Consider the following 18229-nt stretch of genomic DNA (forward strand, 5'->3'; position numbering starts at 1 on the left):
CAACTCCTTGGTTAATTTCTGTGTACAGTAGGAATAATAATAGTTATTAATTAAACTGGGTGGTTGTAAATAATAAAATGAGGTTAGAAAAGAATTTAGCGTAATGGCACATAGTGTTCAATAGTACGCATAAATTATGTATATTTATGCTTAGTATGATTCCCCCCTAACACACTCAAAAATAAATGCAGATGGACACCAAAAATGATAAGAAATGTGCTGGCTTCTCAGACTGAATAGATTCATTCACTTATTCATTCCTTGAGTAAACACGTTAGACCCTTAATATCTACAAGCTCTGAGCTATGGTGAGCACAAAAATTACTAAGGCAGCTTCAGCGTTGTTAAAGTGTTTACCACCTGATTATGAGAACTCTGACAGTCATAATACAAGGTGACATTTGTACAGGAGAAACCACAGGGTGATATATGATTTTAAAATAAGGAAAACCATTTCTTGGAAGGGAGAAAATTCAAGAAAAGATTTTGGACATTTAAAACTCGCTGGCTCTTAAAACCAGAATTTCAAGAAGTGGATGGAGGGAAGAGAGGCATTCCATTCAGAAACAAGAAGACAGGCAGGAAAAAGCATAGGATATATTCAGGCAAAATTGAGAAATAAGAGGAGTACTGTGAGGTCAGATTGGTAAGTCAAGGTATCGATGCCTTTTTAAAGTGTTGGACTTCATTCTGTAAGCAAGGAATAAGAAGATCAAAGGTGAGAAAGGGCAAGAATTTTGAGCAGCAGGATGACAGCTATGACCTTGAATAATTTACTTGACCTTTCCACCATCCATTTTTCTCCCCTAGACAGCAAATGAATTGAACCAGGATTCCTCTGGCCCTAATACTCTAGGAGCCTTCTCTGAATATTATATCCTCTGGAGTCACTGTTGTTCTACATCTGTTGGAACATCCCTGTTCTCTTTGTTGGACCCACCCCAATGCTATTTACCTGGGCTCTGCCCAATACTGTTGTCATAGCCTTCAGACTCTGGGTTTTGCCTGTCTGCCAGTCTCCCATTCATCCCTTGTGATGGGGACATGAGCTATATCTCATCAGCTATATCTCACAGAGGCATCCTGTCTGCCCAGATGCCCAGATCCTAACTCATTCTATGGGTTATATCTAGATTCTTTCTTGGGCTTCTTCCAATCCTCACATCACTTCCTCCTCCCCTATATTGCACTTTACCCATATTATTATTTCTCTCCTTAGTTTTTCATTGTGTTTTTCTTTTCCCCTGATACTTCCACTATTCTAAAAGAATGGAAGTGAAGATATCATCAAAGAGAAACAAGTAAGGAAGAATTACTGATGAAAAGTGATGCCTTTATAAGAATAAAATATTGTTTGCCACCGTATATAAAATACAATTGAGGGGGTGGAAATGCCCTTTTTTTCTTGTTAGATTTGTAAGGATAGTTATGTCTGCATTTTGCTTGAGCCAGCAGTAGCAATGACCTATTTTTTTATATAACATTTACTAATAGCTTGCTTCTCCTTTGGTGAATGGGTACAAAAATTACTATTATCAACCAGTCTACTATGAAAATTAAATTTTTAACTCAGAATAAATAAATATATAATATGCCAAAATATCATTCAATAATCCTTTTTTTTTTTGAAATTAACATCAGGACTCTATTACTAAAAAACAAGGTATTTTCTATTATTGTCACCAAGTGTACTGTATTCTTTCTTTCATAAGTATTCTCAGGACTTAAAATAAAACTGCCTCTTTAATCTAAAGTATTCTGTAAAGCTTTTAGCACTGGTTCCTTATCATAGGTTGCAGTATTTGTTCATTAATTCAGTGAACATTTTTGGGGTACTGTGGAGGGAAATAGATTTAAGGTTCAGACTCTGCCATCGGGAAGTCCATGGAAAAGTAGGCTGATGCATAAACACATAGTTATGTACAATGTGTAAGTGCAAGGATAGATCTGGGTTCATGGTCCAGGAAGGAGTCTACCTATGTCATTCTGGGGGGCTTCACTGAGAAGGTAGTTCACAAACTAGGTCTTGACTTTGCTGGGTCAGAAAATGGAAAAAGAATAAGTGAGATCTAGAGAACTATAAAAGACAAAGAAGGAATATAGGAAATGGTGCAAAATTAAATATGGATTGAGAATGGGTCTGAGGTGATATGTAATGAGAGAAGAAATGGGAGCGATTGGCAGGGACTCGGTGATAAATGGTTTTTCATATATCCAAAACAAAACAAAACCAAGAGTTTGGATCTTGACTGTTGATTTCCAGTGATTTATTGTTTGTCTGACTTTGGTTTTGCTTTTTACTCATTAGTTTAGGGGGCACTGTCCCCATTTAGGAATCTGCTGTGAGAAAACTCAAGGCCTTCTCCAAAGAAAAACATGCACACAATGTCATTTTTGCATATAAGCACATCCATGAACTTGGACCCCAAGCTACAAACCACTGGTTAAAGGTTGCTAGAAATGGTCGCATTATTAAGCAGGGGAGCAATATGGTCAAAAGTATATCTTCAGTGAGTGAACACTTGCAAGAATGTGGAGAATGTGTTGGAAGTGATGAGACTAGTGTTAGGGAAAGTAAGGATCAATTGCAGTGTTTCAGCCAAGAGATGAAGGTCTGCAGAATGGTGACAGCAAATATTTGTTTTTAATTTGGCTCCTGCTTTGTATGTGTCAGTCTGTCTGTTGAGGAGAACACTCCAAGCGTTAAGTGGGTGAATGACGGTGTTATTTACTGAAGTGGTGATTTCAGATGTAAGTGCAGCTTCTTGAGGAAAGATGAGGAATTCAGTGCCTGTAGGTTAGGCCACTGCGGATATGAGCCAGCAGGTCAAAAGAGAAATCAGAGCTGAAGATATAGATTGATCAGTAGATCAGTTGATCGATCAATAGGTAGATAGATATTCTGGATGATTACATAGAGGTGGTAGATTTAATACTGTGAGGGGATGAGATCTCATCAGCAAAAGAGAATGAGTTAAGGAGAGCTGGAGGTGTCAGGCTGGAGACTTGGTAGGGCTTGTTCCCTGTTGAGAGGATTTCAGCCTTAACTGTCTTGTTCACTGATGGTCCCTGTTGGAACCAGGCTGGTGAATGCTTAAGCCACTGAGAGAAGAGGATTTCTTTCTAACAGTAAGAGTCTGCCCAGGTCTTTGAATCTGGTTAAGTAAAAGAAAGGAGAAGATGGTAAATTTTTAGGAACACTTTGATGGATGTTGGTAGGTCACAAACTTGACATTCATAAGGTGAATAGGCCTATCTTCTGTTTCAAGCAGCCTGAGACTGGGTAAATTATTACCTGGATTATAAGTCTGACTCTGACTCTGGTTAACACTTGTCTCTTACCTTTCTGAGCATACATTTCTCCATCTGTAAAATGGGAGTAGACATACCTACATCAAAGACACAAGCAGAGGGAAAGAGACAACCTGTGTAAAACACCTGCCTTAGTTCCTGTGCATAGGAGCTGTTTAATAAGTAACTTGGCCTGGAAACGCCTTCATCTATCTCTTTCCTTTAGTTTTCTAAGACACTTTCCAGTTCTAACTAGTCAATAAACGAGCCACTCTGATTATCAAACCTGCCATTGCTTTTACCTATTTGAAAAAACAGGAATTTGAAAACCTTTGTTTAAGAACTATATTTTGTGTTTAGCTTTTTTTTTTTTTTTTTCTTCCTCAATGACTTGTGACTGTGGGATGGAACTTAAAATTGTATTGTGGCCACTTTAGGAAGTTTGCTCTCTTCGGGAACTAAAAACTAATTACATTTTCTTGGACTAACTGCCTTTTCTGAGTGTCTAGTACAGTGACAGCACAAATGTAGCTTCTTGGACACATATTATTTTCTTGAGAACCTCTGGAATTCTAGCCAGATCATGCTAATGAGAATCACTTAGCCTCATCAAAGTCCCATTGATCTTTCTCTGTATTTCCAGATATTAAATGAAAATTTCTTTGGCGTATGTTCGAACTGGAAGGTGGGGACCTCAGAAGTCATTTAATCTAACCCCTTCATATTATGGGCCAAAACTATTCATTTTAAGTTTGTTGTGCTCAAGAACTGATGATCACATTTTCTCCTCTAATATTATAGTTGAAAAAATCTCAGCCATGTACTTCTTACTTACATATTACTATAGAAACTAGATTGTAGGGAGAATTGGCAACTTGAGTTGGAGAAGGGAGGTTGGGGAGCTGAATTACAGTGTGTTATATAGTACTTCAGCCCCTCGGGAGAGCTGTAATTAACGTGTGCAAGGAAAACACTTCAAGGAGACTAATTTAAAGAACATACTGAAACAATTTTCCCCTGGCTTTCCAAAATAAATAAAGAAAAAAGAAATCACCATCAAGCTTTGAGGAAGCATGAAGAATTCCAGCAGAAAGGAAATTTATTGAGAGACCAAGAAGGGGCTGGTAATAATAGTTGGTTAGAATGGAAAGCCTCTTTTAAATGTAGGCTTCCTCTACCATTTGTCAGAGCCCCATGGTCCCTGATCCATTCATTAAACACTTCACATGCATGTCACTCTAATTATGGGTCAGAGTTTGGTTACAGCCCACTGCTCTTTCTTTGCATCTTGGTAACTCAGTTCTTTACACCAGTTGATATCCCACTGGCCTTTCCTTCTTTCCCTCCCCCTTACCCTTCTTTAATCCTAAACTTGTTAGGTGGCTCCAGGGTTTAGAATGCCTTGTGATTACATGTCACTTGATGTGAAAGCTGTGAATTCCCTAGAGCAAAGTCTTTCCAACTTTTTGTCTACAACCCATAATAAGAAATTCATTTTAGATCCAACCTGGTACACAAATGCGTACGCATTTGAAAATTAAAGTTTCATGAAAAAATACTATGTGTGATAAGCTCTGAAACTTTCACTTCTCTTCAACTCTGTTTCACTTACAGTCATTCAGTATCTGAGGGGGATTGGTTCCAGGACCCCCATTGTTGCCAAAATTCACGAATGTTCAAGTCCTTTATATAAAATGGTATGGTATGTACATATAACCTACACACATCCTCCTGGGTACTTTAAATCATCCTTAGATTACTTATAATACGTTATACAATGCAAATGCTATGTAAATAGTTGCTGACATGCAGCAAATTCAAGTTTTGATTTTTGGAATTTTCTGAAAAATATTTTCCAAATATTTTCAATGTGGTTAACTCCACGGATGCCAGGACCTACAGATATGGAGGGCTGACTGTACATTTTTTTAAAAATGCAGGCCAAGATTAATTCAAGACCTTTTCTTCCTCAGTCTCAATCACAATGAGTGTGCTTCACAAGATGAAGTCTTCAGACTGTATGTAACAAATCACTTGAGATGTCTGGTCCCGAACTGTACCCCAGATCTACCAAATCAGAGTCTCTCGTGGCAAGTTCCACAGTTTAATCAATTCTCTGGTATGATTTTTAAGTTCAAAAACCATCTCCAGACCTTAATATTTTAACATCATCTACTCACTGGAAGGTATCTTGTTTGGCAGTCGATTTTAGTACTCTTTGGCACTGCTATCCATAGCTGGAGCAAAGGCTCTGATCTCTGAATTCCCTCTACTTGCTGAACTAGGAGGATTATAGGTCAGTTCAAAAGTTACCAGAAACCTTGAACATCTAATAAGAATAATATGGCAGGTTCTATTCTAAGTGCATTTTATGAATTAAACCTCACAGCAATGTTTTGTGTGCTGTATTTGTCACTGAAATTCTTAGGTTATTCCATTAACCCACAATTTGTTGTAGGAAGACAAATTAGGGGGTAATTTGGTCCTAGCCCTTACTGTGCACCCCACCCTTGGCTCTGGTGACTTGATAATCACTTCCTCCTCGGCCTTACGGAGGCGGGGGTGGGGAGTAGCAGCTATCTGCTCTTGTTTTCTCGGACTTTGACTCATTTTCTCCTATTGGACTACCATCACTTCTATCCCCTGAGTCACCCACTTAATTCATAATTTGCAAGCCTACACTTTCAAGGCAATATAATTCAAATCCTTTAAGCAGCAAACTCAACACGTAGTGATGATGATACCATATAACAAATGCTATTACAGGTGATTAAGTTCATTAGATACAAATAGTCAAACAATTCTGACCAATGCACAGTAGAAAGGGATAATTTAAAGTATAAGTTTAGAGCTAGTTGGCCTTCAAAAGCCATTACTAAGGAAACTTTGGCAAGTTTCCTATTGGGCCATGCCGGTCAGTGTTCAAGGAAACTTCTAGTATTTCCCACCCCCAGTACATGCCAGTGTAAGGGAGACGGATAGGGAAGAAACAAATTCCAAAGGATAACTTCAGAGTATATGCCACTGAAGCTAAGTTGTGATTATTGGACAATTAGAGAAGTAGAGGGACAGAGGGATCAACATATATGAAGGCCGAAAGGCATGAACGACCATGGTGTCTTCACGAGCTAGTACTGGGCGAAGGGAGAAATAATGCAAGATGAGACCAGGAGAGACTGAATCAAATTGAGTGGTTATTTACAAGCTTATACATTCAGGTTTTTTTCCCTCTCACCTCTACACACAGTTGTTTATGGAAGAGACCTGCCAGGATCTCTCAGTGGGGGCTTCATCCATGCCCCCAAGTAAAGGAACTTTCCTTAGACATCCTCCGGCTCCTCAGGTGTCCCGGGCCTTGTGCTTGGCTCCTGCACATACAATAGCAAGAGGCGTTTGGCAGGATGGGAGCCCAAATCCTCCCTCTTTTCTGTAGCCCAGTTCAGTTAGGAGATAAAGATGAAAGTGAGGTTGGAGGGTTGTGTCGGCTGTGAGAGCAAAGACAGTGTGTGTATGTGTGTGTGTGTGTACATGAAAATATGCATGCACGTAAGTCTATCTTGTGTGTATCTGATAGAACGATGCACGTTTAAGCCAAGAGACTAATATAGAAATTAGATGCCAACGTTGTCAAGTATTTTTTTTTTTCTTCTTGCTATTCTTCCCCTGCCATATGTTTGTCCTAATCCTTGAAACATCAGGCGTTTCGTTACTATGGCTATTATAATGCTTAAATACCACTTATATGTGAAGCATAGTTTATCCCTAAGAAATATACAGTATCCCTAGTTATATGTTATTTTTAACTTTTTCTTAACATATAAAAATTTCCATATGAGAGACTATCCCTCAGTGGTCTGCCCCACCACCACCCTCTATCAGACTCTTTAATTCATAGTGTGTTTCTTCATATTTACTTGGGATATCTGTAATGTAACCATATCATATTGAATCCTGGTAGAATACTTCAGAGTTTGTATCATGGACCATCCTGGGGAAGAATCAACCAGCGGCCAGTGCTTAAGGACAAACTTGTTCCCAGGCCTCCTTGGGCCATAGTTCCAGGCAGCTGTTAAGTGGTACTAAAATCTGTTTTTGTTTTTTTTTTTTTTTTTGGTCTGGCTGCAAAAACCTTATACTCTAAGCAATTTGCAGCCTTCCTCACATAAGAAGTGTTTCTGAAAGGAAATTCCCCAACCCCGCTCTTCTGGGCATCCTCGCTTCAGCTCCAAAGCACTCACTCTTTCGTGCTGCCAAACACAGAGAGCTGTAGTATTTTCAGTTCCCTTCCTCAGTGGAAACATGCTGGGAATTTGCTGTTATAACTGATTTCAATTAGAGTGTTTCTTCCCTGTCACAGACTTGAGGAGAGCATCAGGAAGGTACATATTGTTCAAGATTGCTCTGTTACGCAAGAGGGAAGCAAACCACTCACAGTCTGTGTCAAGGCGAGCTTCCCTCAGAATGTTTAGTGTGCGGTAGTGCCATGTATTTAAGCCTATTTAGACCAATGTTTGCAAAATTCAAAACTCGGAACAGAACTCCAGATCGTGGTGGTCAAAGAAACTGGCCTTGCTGTGAGCAAATTGGATAAAGAGCTTTGGGGAGAAGGGAAATGAAGCCCCATTGGAATGAAGAAAGACTTTGCCCTGACAAAAACATTCTCCTACAGTGTGGTTCTCGTAACAAACCACAAAAACGCAATGAGAGATCCATCCACACGTTTCAGTATTTGAAGAGCTTCAGACTAGCTGGAGATCTGACAGCTATAGAACTTTCATTTTTATAAGAATTTATCTATAAAAGAAAAAGGGCATTTACTTTCTGTAAATCTATATATTTGTTTTTTAAAAAATATAGCTTCTCTTCAGTTTTTGCTGGCATAAGCTTCCAACTCATCCATGCTGTCAGACTCATCCAAAAATTAATTCTCCTAATGTATGCCATACTTCACGTTGTATTGGTTGCTTTTGCACATTCGGAAGAAAACGGGAAAGATAATATTTTTTTCTTTTCAAATTTAATTTGTCTCGACACGTGATAGAGAACTATAGGGATAGTATGCTCTCAGAAGACCAAATATAAAATGGCAATAGATATGACTCATTTTTTTAAAAATCCTATTTTATGTAATATGGGCAGTAAGGCACACGTGATTGGATTATAGTATTATGTTTGTAAGTCTCTTCCCCTGCTTACTTTATAACCATAAAGAAATGAGGCTCTGTGTTTTTACATTAAGTCTTATTGCAAACACGTGTGCATGTTTGGGTGCAATTTGTAAATTTAGCTTTAGGAAGGTATAACAATAAAGTAGAATTGCATTTGGCTTCAGCCGTTAAGATTTTTAAGATGTAAGTAAAGTACGTATGTGGAAACATAAGACATGTCTATGAAATCAGAACAGACTCTAATGGCATTTCTGGTATCTTCAAAAGATTGCCACCAACTGAAGCTTAATGTGTCAAAACGGCAACTCCAAATAAGAGAAATGTGAGAAGAAGTTCAAGGAACAGAAACTATTTGGGGTGGTTGATTTGAATGTCTTCCAAAACCTTCGTAAAGCATTAAGCTCAAGCTCAGCCCTTTATCTTTGACAAATACCACACCGTGTATCTGCTTGTTATTTCGTAGTCCTGTTGCTCCTGTCAAGCTTGTTAAATGGAACTCTAGTTCGAGTCGGGAGGTGATAACGTGGCGATCTCTGGGCTCTGCTGCTCGGCAGCGAGCGGCTCGGCTGTGCCGACTTTGTGAGGCCACCCGGTGCCCAGGGTAACCACTGGCAGCTGGGCCCATGGAAGACAGGCTGTACCAACAGATTGGAAATGTCCTCTTCAGATCTGTAGATTGGAACTTGAGCTTTACTTTGGAAAGTTTTATGGCCACAGCACGGATCACAAAATACATCAGTAACCCAATTGCTTTGGGAGCTTCCAGGCCATGATATTGAGGTGGCTGAGAGTCATCATTCTTGATGAAACACAAAGGAGCAGCTTCAGAAGTTGTGTCCCTCAGAGGGAGGCTGGGCAAACCGCAAAGTATATAACAGTCTGCAGATCTATGGTAAATAGGTCTTATTTATAAGCAGTAAGTGAGGTATAAAGCATTTCATTTCAGGAAAGAAAAAAAGAGAGCTGTGCTTTTTTCGAATCCTGTGCGTCTTTCAAATTAATCGGAGGGAAAGGGTACTTTATTTAATGGAATTGCTTATTCCCACAGAGAAATACTTTTAGTGGTAATGCAAAATATAGTTTCTTTTCTCTGACACCTGAAGGCAGCACCCTGGAATGAAGGGATATTATTTCCAAATGGGTCAGAGTTCCTCTATCTCTTTTAGTTGGCAAGGTGAACTGAGCAATCAGAACTCTCCTTTTCCAAGACCCCTAGAACAACAAGTCCTTATCAAATTAACGGTGGTTATACACCAAAGCCTCTGAAACTCTAAGGGACCCTTAGGTGGGAGAATGAGGGAGGGGGCTTGAAGGGATGGGAAACTCATAGGTTAAAAACATGAACTCTGGAGAGAGACAGACCTGAGTTCAAAATGGGGTTCTATCAATTACTAAGAGTGTGACCCTAGCAAGTTACTTGGACTTGGTAGACATCTGCTTACTCTTTGGAAAACAGAAGTGACCATAACTACCTCAGGGGATTGTTGGAAACATATAAAACAAGATAAATTTAAGGGTAAAGAGTACTCATGTCTGCAACTTTGAAAAAGATAAAAATAAAACAGATATATAGATGGAAGTTGATATGTCATGAAACAAATACAGCGAAATGTTAACAATTTGTAAATATAGATGGTGAATATATGAGTGTTTATTCTAGAATTCTTTCAACTTTTCTCTGTGTTTGAAAACATTGTAATTAGGCAGAAGAGATTTAAAAGGGCAAGTCTTTTCAATGTAAGTACAATTCTTGCACCCACTACTTAGAGATTCTGTTTCTAAAACAGAAGGGAAGGAGAGATAGTGGGGAAAATTAACAGACTCAGTCAGTCATACACACTGAGCTATTTCTTGGCACATGCTAAGTGCTAAATAACAAATGGTGGCTGTGACCAGTAAGAGAGGAAAGGAAATAGCAGCATTATTTACATTTGCCAAGACATGGAAACAATCTAAGTTTACATCAACAGGTGAATGGATAAAGAAGATGTGGCATATATACACAGTGGAATATTACTCAGCCATAAATAAAGAATGAAAGTTTGCCATTTGCAGCAACATGGATGGACTTGGAGGGCATTACGCTAAGTGAAACAAGTCAGACAAAGACAAATACTGTATGATATGACTTATCTGTGGAATCTAAAAAAAAAATACAACAAACTAGTGAACAATACAAAAAAGAAGCAGACTCACAGATATAGAGAACAAACTAGTGGTTACCAGTGGGGAGGGGGAATAGAGGAGGGGAAATATAGGGGTATGGGATTAGAGGTACAAATTATTAGGTATAAAATAAGCTACAAGGATATATTATACAACACAGGGTATATAGCAAACATTTTATAATAACTATAAATGGAGTATAACCTTTGAAAATTGTGAATCTTTATGTTGTATACCTGAAACATAAATTATTGCAAATCAACTATACCTCAATTTAAAAAAAAAAAAAAGGAAAAAAGGGGTGGCCTGCTGCTTCTCCACCTCGGGGGGGGGGGGTGGTCTCCCCTGTCTCCTCAGCCTTCCCTGAGGGCCCAGTGGCCTTATTTCTTCCATCGTGTTCAGCTTGCTTTGCATTTCTGTGGCAGCGTGTCACTCCACCCTCCATTGTGTATCCTTGATTCTCTCCAGGACCCCTCTCTGTGGAGCCTGGGGTTAGCTTTTGTAGGACTTGGGGGTCTCTATTCTTCCATGTATTTAAGCTCAAAAATGCTTCCTTATGGCAGAATTTTCTTAAAAGTCTCCAGTGTTGTTAACTCTTTGAAACCACTGCTGCCTGAAGACAACTGATTGTTCCATGATGGGTCCCAGATGAGGGAGTTCTGCCGGCCTCCTTGGTGGGCCTTCCCCGTGAGGCAGCGCAGGGGGGCCCTCTGATCCAGCACAGCCTCTGATTACTATCCAGAGAACCCCCTCCACCTGCTGAGGAAGGGGACCAGGAACCCCGAGGAAGACCAAAACCTAGAGAATGGACAGAGGAACAGGATCCTCCGAAACACACCACCAAAACCCAAAACACAACAACAAAACTGGGAATGGGCAGCTCATGACGGAGGAGACAAACCGAGAGGGGGCTGTGTCTAGAAAGCCAAAGAAAATTCATTCCAGAAAGGCTGGGCAGCGACATTTAATGCTGTCCAGCAGCCAAGGAAGATAAGGGCTGAGCACTGTTTTTTAGACATGGGTGGTTTTAACAAAGAGCCGCTCCAGGGGAGCAGTGAGGATAAAAGTCAAACTTCGGAGGGAGAAGATGTCAGAAAGGCGAGGGGAAGATAGTGACTGTGAAGGGATTCAGCAGCAAAAGGGAGGAGGGGTGGTTATCGCAGAGGTAATGCAGAGGTAATTCGGGGCGTTGTGGGATTTATATAAGAGAGACTTGAGTGTGATCAAGTGCTGATGAGAAGGAACCAGGAAGAGGTAGGAATTAACTACATAGAGGAGAGAGGGAGGTTCCTTAGAAGGTAAGAGGAGGTAGGATCCACACAGCCAGAGGAGGGGGTGGCCTGGGGCGGGCACACCTCTCTTACCTTGTGCCGGGAGGGCTGGGTAGGCCACAGTTGGGCTGCAGTTCAGCCAGCAGAGGACAACTGTCACCTCCCCTTATTCAGCTAATGCATTTTCCTAAAGTCAGTCTGCAATCACATCGCATTAGCTCTTTCTGTGACAAGGTTGTTTTTTTCTGGAGTTGATTAGCAAAACAGCACATACTTTCTTATAAGAGCCCCTGCTAAACAGTATCTTCTCTATCCCACATGTATGCCTTTCTGAAACCAAGTTCAGGTTCTAACATTTCTTTCCATTAAATGTCATTCTATTATCTTAGATCATGTTTCCAATTTGTCAAGATCTTTTTATATTTTAATCGAACTCACAACATACCGTTCATGTTATTTCAGCCTTGTGTCACCCACACATTAAAATATCAGCCATATATTTCATCCAAAGAACTGTCTTTAGCTTTATTTTATTTCTAGTCCGTCAACCACCCTGCCCCCCGTTCACTCATAGAGACCTGGGCAAAGAAGAATTAGACTGAATACTTTGATGATAACTGATAAAGCCTTTCGTCCTGAGGGGTCCTCCCAAATTGGATTAAGTGGATTCATTAGTGGTTTGTGGTGTTTATGTTTTAGGGACACAAGGATGTGAAAACTCTCACTCTCTCTGTGGATTCTCACAAATAGATGGATACTGTCACTTTTCAAGGCTTGTCCATCTGGAATGCATCACAAACACATTGCTGGGAAAGTAAAAGTTCCAGAAAGAGCCTCGTTTTTCCCTGGAACTGTGAAATTGAGTGGTCTCGTTTCTTCCGTGGTGTAAATTCACAGGAGTGTGATCTAAGCTACATTTTTAACCATTTGGGATGGCTTATGATTGAATAATGCTTCCTTCCAGACACGTTTTCCCTTTATTTATCACTTTTCTAATTTCAGCAACAGCAATCGCTGATTATGGAAATGACTCCAATTGTTCAACCTCCCATAACCACACTTAGTCACCAAAAGCAATTTATCTGCTCCTTTCAAAAGCTGTTAAACAAACAAGCAATTTATTCCAGCCTTCTTGCAAGTAACCAAGGAACGCAGCCACCTTCTCTTTGCTCCTTGCCTTGCTTTGGAACCATGAGTGCCTCTTTCTAACTTGAATCAAAATCTGCTTGTTCCTAACCGCTGCCTTTGCAATCAGTTATTTGACTCAGTGGGCTTAACTCGAAGCAGGCACTCACATTCTTTAGATGATTTGTCAGTCTTCCAGGGAATCAAGGAGAACAACAAAAACAAACAAACACTGGCCCTAAATTAAACCGGCTAGGGAGGAAGAAACTTCAATGAATGATGAAACAAAATTTAGAAAAAGAAAAAAATAAAAGAGGAGAAATAAATAGAAAATATTCCAAGGTCCCACCTGCCCTGGCCCCACGGGCCCCTCCTTTATCTTCCTTTCCTAGAGGAAATCAAAGCCTCTCCCAAGAGCAATTATTCTAGTCAGTTCCAGATTTCCACAGAGCCTGCTGGATCACCCTCCTTTCACCGGCCCCAGCAGGTGACTGCACCTGAGATGGCTGCTGGCAGACATTTCTAGTGATTTCTCTGCATCTCAAACTGCCAGCATCCCTGCAGAAATCTCTTGTCTTTGCTGAAATAAGGGAGACAAATGAATTCCCTTTTGAGTTAACCCCAGCTTGGCCCCTCACAGCAACTACGGGCCCTGGGACAGAGGAGTTGGCAGCCTTCCTTGAAAAGCAAATAGTTTTTCTTCTCCATGACCTACTCAACTTTCTCTTGCCCCAGGCCTAAAAATTCAGGTCCAGTCTCTAATATAACTTGCCTTGTGTGAATAACCAGGGCATAGATCAGGGCTCAACAAGATAATACTGGGTTAGTGTAAATCGTTATAAGCGCGCTGCAAATCGAAAACAGGGGTGTTCCCTGGTAAGTCTGACTTCAGTTAATGCTTCCTAATCAGCAGTAAGCTGGAGAGTTTGTTTGTTTGTTTGTTTGTTTCTGAATATCCTTTAACCAGATATGTTTAGAAGTTTATTATTTATTTTTATTTTATTAAAAACTTTCTCAGGTTTGAAGTGTGATCTCTCAACTCTCTCATCTCTCTCATTTAGTTATTGTTTTCTTTTTTTTTTAACTCATTGAAGATGGAACTTTTTCAAGGTATTCACAGATTTAGAATTCAGATGTGTGTGATTTATGTAAAATATGCAAGTGACTATTTATCCATGGTTACAGTCTAGTGTAGGCCTTAAGCATGATGTGAGAGTTCTATGCAGTGTAGGTGGTGTCGAGTATATTTAATATTCCTACCATTTCCTCTAATTCTTGAACTTCCTCTAGGATGAAGTTGTAGTGTAATGAATGCAATTCATAAAAAATAGAGGGGTTACGTATAACCAGAAAATGGGGGGATTGCTTTGTTCTTTTATGGCAGGATATTTTATATGGGCTCCTCCACCCTTTATACCTTAGGACAGTCACTTGTTCTTTTGTGTTTTTTTCCTTCATTTTTAAATCTACTTAAAAATAATAAACTTTCAATAAACCTCATCTCTTTAAAAGTCCCTGAGAGCAAAAACCCCATGTTGTGCCCCACCCACTTTGTGAGCAATAAACATGAAATGGGGGACGCAATTTTTCCACAATTTTTGAAGAATATAGCCAATCATCCCTTTAAATGATAACTTTTATATGATACATAGAGTGTTTTTTTTTTTTTTTTTTTTAATACTGATGAAGCAATTCTATGTGGTGACCTGATCTCCTAGTCTGATTGATCTGTGGTACGTATTGGGTGTTTTAAGGAGTGTACTGGCATTAGAGGCAAGGCAGTTATTTTCTATGACATTTTAAAAGTCCACTTCTGTATTACATATTCCAATCTAGTGAAAATTAGATTTACTCTATTTAGATTTGGCATCCAACAGTTGTTGGCCATGGCGTGTGGTGTAATTTTAAGCTGCTCATGTACGTTTAAAAGGAGATTGATTTACAGCAGTCTTTGCCTGAGACAAGCACAATTTAAACTACTTCCTGTTGATTCAGAAACATTTGAAATTGGTTTTGAAAATTCTTAAGCATAGAAACCTTTGGATACATTTGAGCCTTTTTACTAAGCATTATTGTCATGTATATAAAAGCATGAAACTGTTAATGCTTACAGTTCTTTCCCTGGCATCTTCGTTAGTCACTGCATACTTAAAGGCTAATTCCTGCTCCAGGTGCTGTGATGTCTGCCCAGCTGTTGCGAATATATGCTATTTGCAAATGGAAACATAAACAGCATATCCAGAATATTGTACAGGCTGGGACTTAGCCATTAAGGCTAAGGTATATTTAGTGTCAGAGATAATCTTGGTAAATTGTAACCCAGATGGAGTTGAGGAATTGGCAACAGGTATAGCAAAGTGCCTCTTAAAACAGCCAAATGAAGAAATTATTTATTCCAGTGTTTCCATACTAGCATATACTGTATACAACAAATTGAATTCCCTGTGAGTATACAATCACTGTGTGCAGTTTATAGGGATGTCTAATATTGCACATGAATTAGTTAAGGGGACCATATCACATAAGATTTTTTAACCAAGTCTTTTAGCGCATGGCATAGTTCTGATTGTTCTGTGATTACAGAGTAGTCTTGTCAGAACCGCTCAACCTGGAGTTTGGAAGTGCTGGGTTCCAGGTTCTAGAATGTCTATGACTACCCTGTGACTCTAAATTAGGAGACTCTCCCCACCTAATCCTATTTAGGTACTATTAGGTACTATTCCTGGCCTCTCAATTCAGAGTACTGAAAATGCCTGCATTTTAACTGTCTCTGTGCTTTGCCAAAAAAAGAAAAAAAAAAGGATCCTTTATACATGGTCTAGGACTATTTGTTCTTCAACTTTTCCCCATTACCTATTAACTCTCTTTACGTGTATAGTTTGTCCTTCCTCCCTCCTTCTTTCCTTACCTCCCTCCCTGTTTCCCTCCCTCTCTCCTTTCTCTTTTTTCATTTCTTTCTTTCTCTCTTCCTTCCTCCCTCCCTTCCTTCCTTCCTCCCTCCCTCCCTCCCTCCCTCTCTCTCTCTCTCTTTCTTCTGCCTGGGTATTCTTTTATTTTTTTTTAATTAGTTATGTATTTTATGCATATTAGTGTATACATGTCAATCCCAATCTCCTAATTCATCCCACCACTACCCCCCACCCCCACTTCCCCCCTTGGTGTCCGTACATTTGTTCTCTACATCTGTGTCTCAATTTCTGCCTTGCAAACTGGTTCAGCTGTACCATTTATCTAGATTCCACATATATGTGTTAATATACGATATGTGTTTTTCTCTTTCTCACTTACTTCACTCTGTATGACAGTCTCTAGGTCCATCCACATCTCTACAAATGACCCAATTTTGTTCCTTTTTATGGCTGAGTAATATTCCATCATATATATGTGCCACGTCTTCTTTATCCATTCATCTGTCGATGAGCATTTAGGTTGCTTCCATGACCTGGCTGTTGTAAATAGTGCTACAGTGAACATTGGGTGCATGTGTCTTTTTGAATTATGGTTTTCTCTGGGTATATGCCCAGTAGTGGGATTGTTGGATCATATGGTAATTCTATTTTTAGTTTTTTAAGGAACCTCCACACTGTTCTCCATAGTGGCTATATCAATTTACATTCCCACCAACAGTGCAAGAAGGTTCCCTTTTCTCCACACCCTCTCCAGTATTTGTTGTTTGTAGATTTTCTGATGATGCCCATTCTAACTGGTGTGAGATGATACCTCACTGTAGTTTTGATTTGCATTTCTCTAATAGTGATGTTGTGCCTCTTCGCCATCTGCATGTCTTCTTTGGAGAAAGGTCTATTTAGGTCTTCTGCCCATTTTTTGATTGGTTGTTTGTTTTTTTAATATTGAGCTGCATGTGCTGTTTATATATTTTGGAGATTAATTCTTTGTTGATTCATTTGCAAATATTTTCTCCCATTCTGAGGGTTGTCTTTTGGTCTTGTTTATGGTTTCCTTTGCTGTGCAAAAGCTTTGAAGTTTCATTAGGTCCCATTTGTTTATTTTTGTTTTTATTTCCATTACTCTAGGAGGTGGGTCAGAAAAGATCTTGTTTTGATTTATGTCAAAGAGCATTCTCCCTATGTTTTCCTTTAAGAGTTTTCCAGTGTCTGGTCTTATATTTAGGTCTTTAATCCATTTTTAGTTTCTTTTTGTGTATGGTGTTAGGGAGTGTTCTAATTTCATTCTTTTACATGTAGCTGTCCAGTTTTCCCAGCACCACTTATTGAAGAGACTGTCTTTTCTCCATTGAATATCCTTGCCTCCTTTGTCATAGACTAGTTGACCATAGGTGCGTGGGTTTATCTCTGGGCTTTCTATCCTGTTCCATTGATCTATATTTCTGTTTTTGTGCCAGTACCATATCGTCTTGATTACTGTAGCTTTGTAGTGTAGTCTGAAGTCAGAGAGTCTGATTCCTCCACCTCCGTTTTTTTCCTTCAGGATTACTTTGGCTATTCAGGGTCTTTTGTGTCTCCATAAAATTTTAAGATTTTTTGTTCTAGTTCTATAATGCCTGGGTATTCTTAAGGTGACTAGGTAGAGAAAAATACATGACTTATTAGCCATCTCTAACACATGCACATTTAAGTAGGACTTGAATATGCAAGTCAAATAATATTCTAGAACTTAGTAAATCAGTTTTTATATTCCAAATTATTTTATCATTACATCTGGAAAACAGCAGTGTCTGCACTTATATACCCCTGGATACTGTTAAAATATGCTGCTGGACAGAAATTTGTTTCATTAACTTCTGGGGATCTTGACCGTTTAAGGTGATCTTTGTCCATTAAATCTAGAGCTTCCTTGAAGCCCAGACAATACAATGGTATCCAGCATGGAAATGGTAAATGGTCATAAATAGTGACTAGAACTGATTTTTATTAGCTTGAATGGTACCAGACTAAGAAAATTATCCATCTGGGTCAGGTAATCCATCTTTCTGGAAAATCACTAAACTACATTCCTAATAACACAGTCACTGAGATGATTTCCTTTTATTGAATAATTTCCTCAGCCAGTAAAGAATATAAAATCCTGGGGGTATTTTGAGCATATGGTTTAGGGACTTCATTTTAAACCATGAACTATCAACAGAATTTCAATACAGTCTAAGTAAAATAATTTGCTTCCTAAGTGTTACAAGTATAAGCAGGACATTCCTCTAAGGGAGCAGGGTATTTCTACAAAAGCTTTTGC

At 39.2% G+C, this 18229-nt stretch overlaps 1 protein-coding gene across 1 annotated transcript in view; it reads left to right on the plus strand.

Moving 5' to 3' along the window:
- MACROD2 (mono-ADP ribosylhydrolase 2) overlaps nt 1–18229 on the plus strand; it is a 1989932-nt gene that overhangs the window by 889976 nt on the left and 1081727 nt on the right. The window lies entirely within an intron of this gene.

The sequence above is a fragment of the Delphinus delphis genome, chromosome 15 (assembly GCF_949987515.2).
Source record: "Delphinus delphis chromosome 15, mDelDel1.2, whole genome shotgun sequence".
NCBI lineage: Eukaryota > Metazoa > Chordata > Mammalia > Artiodactyla > Delphinidae > Delphinus > Delphinus delphis.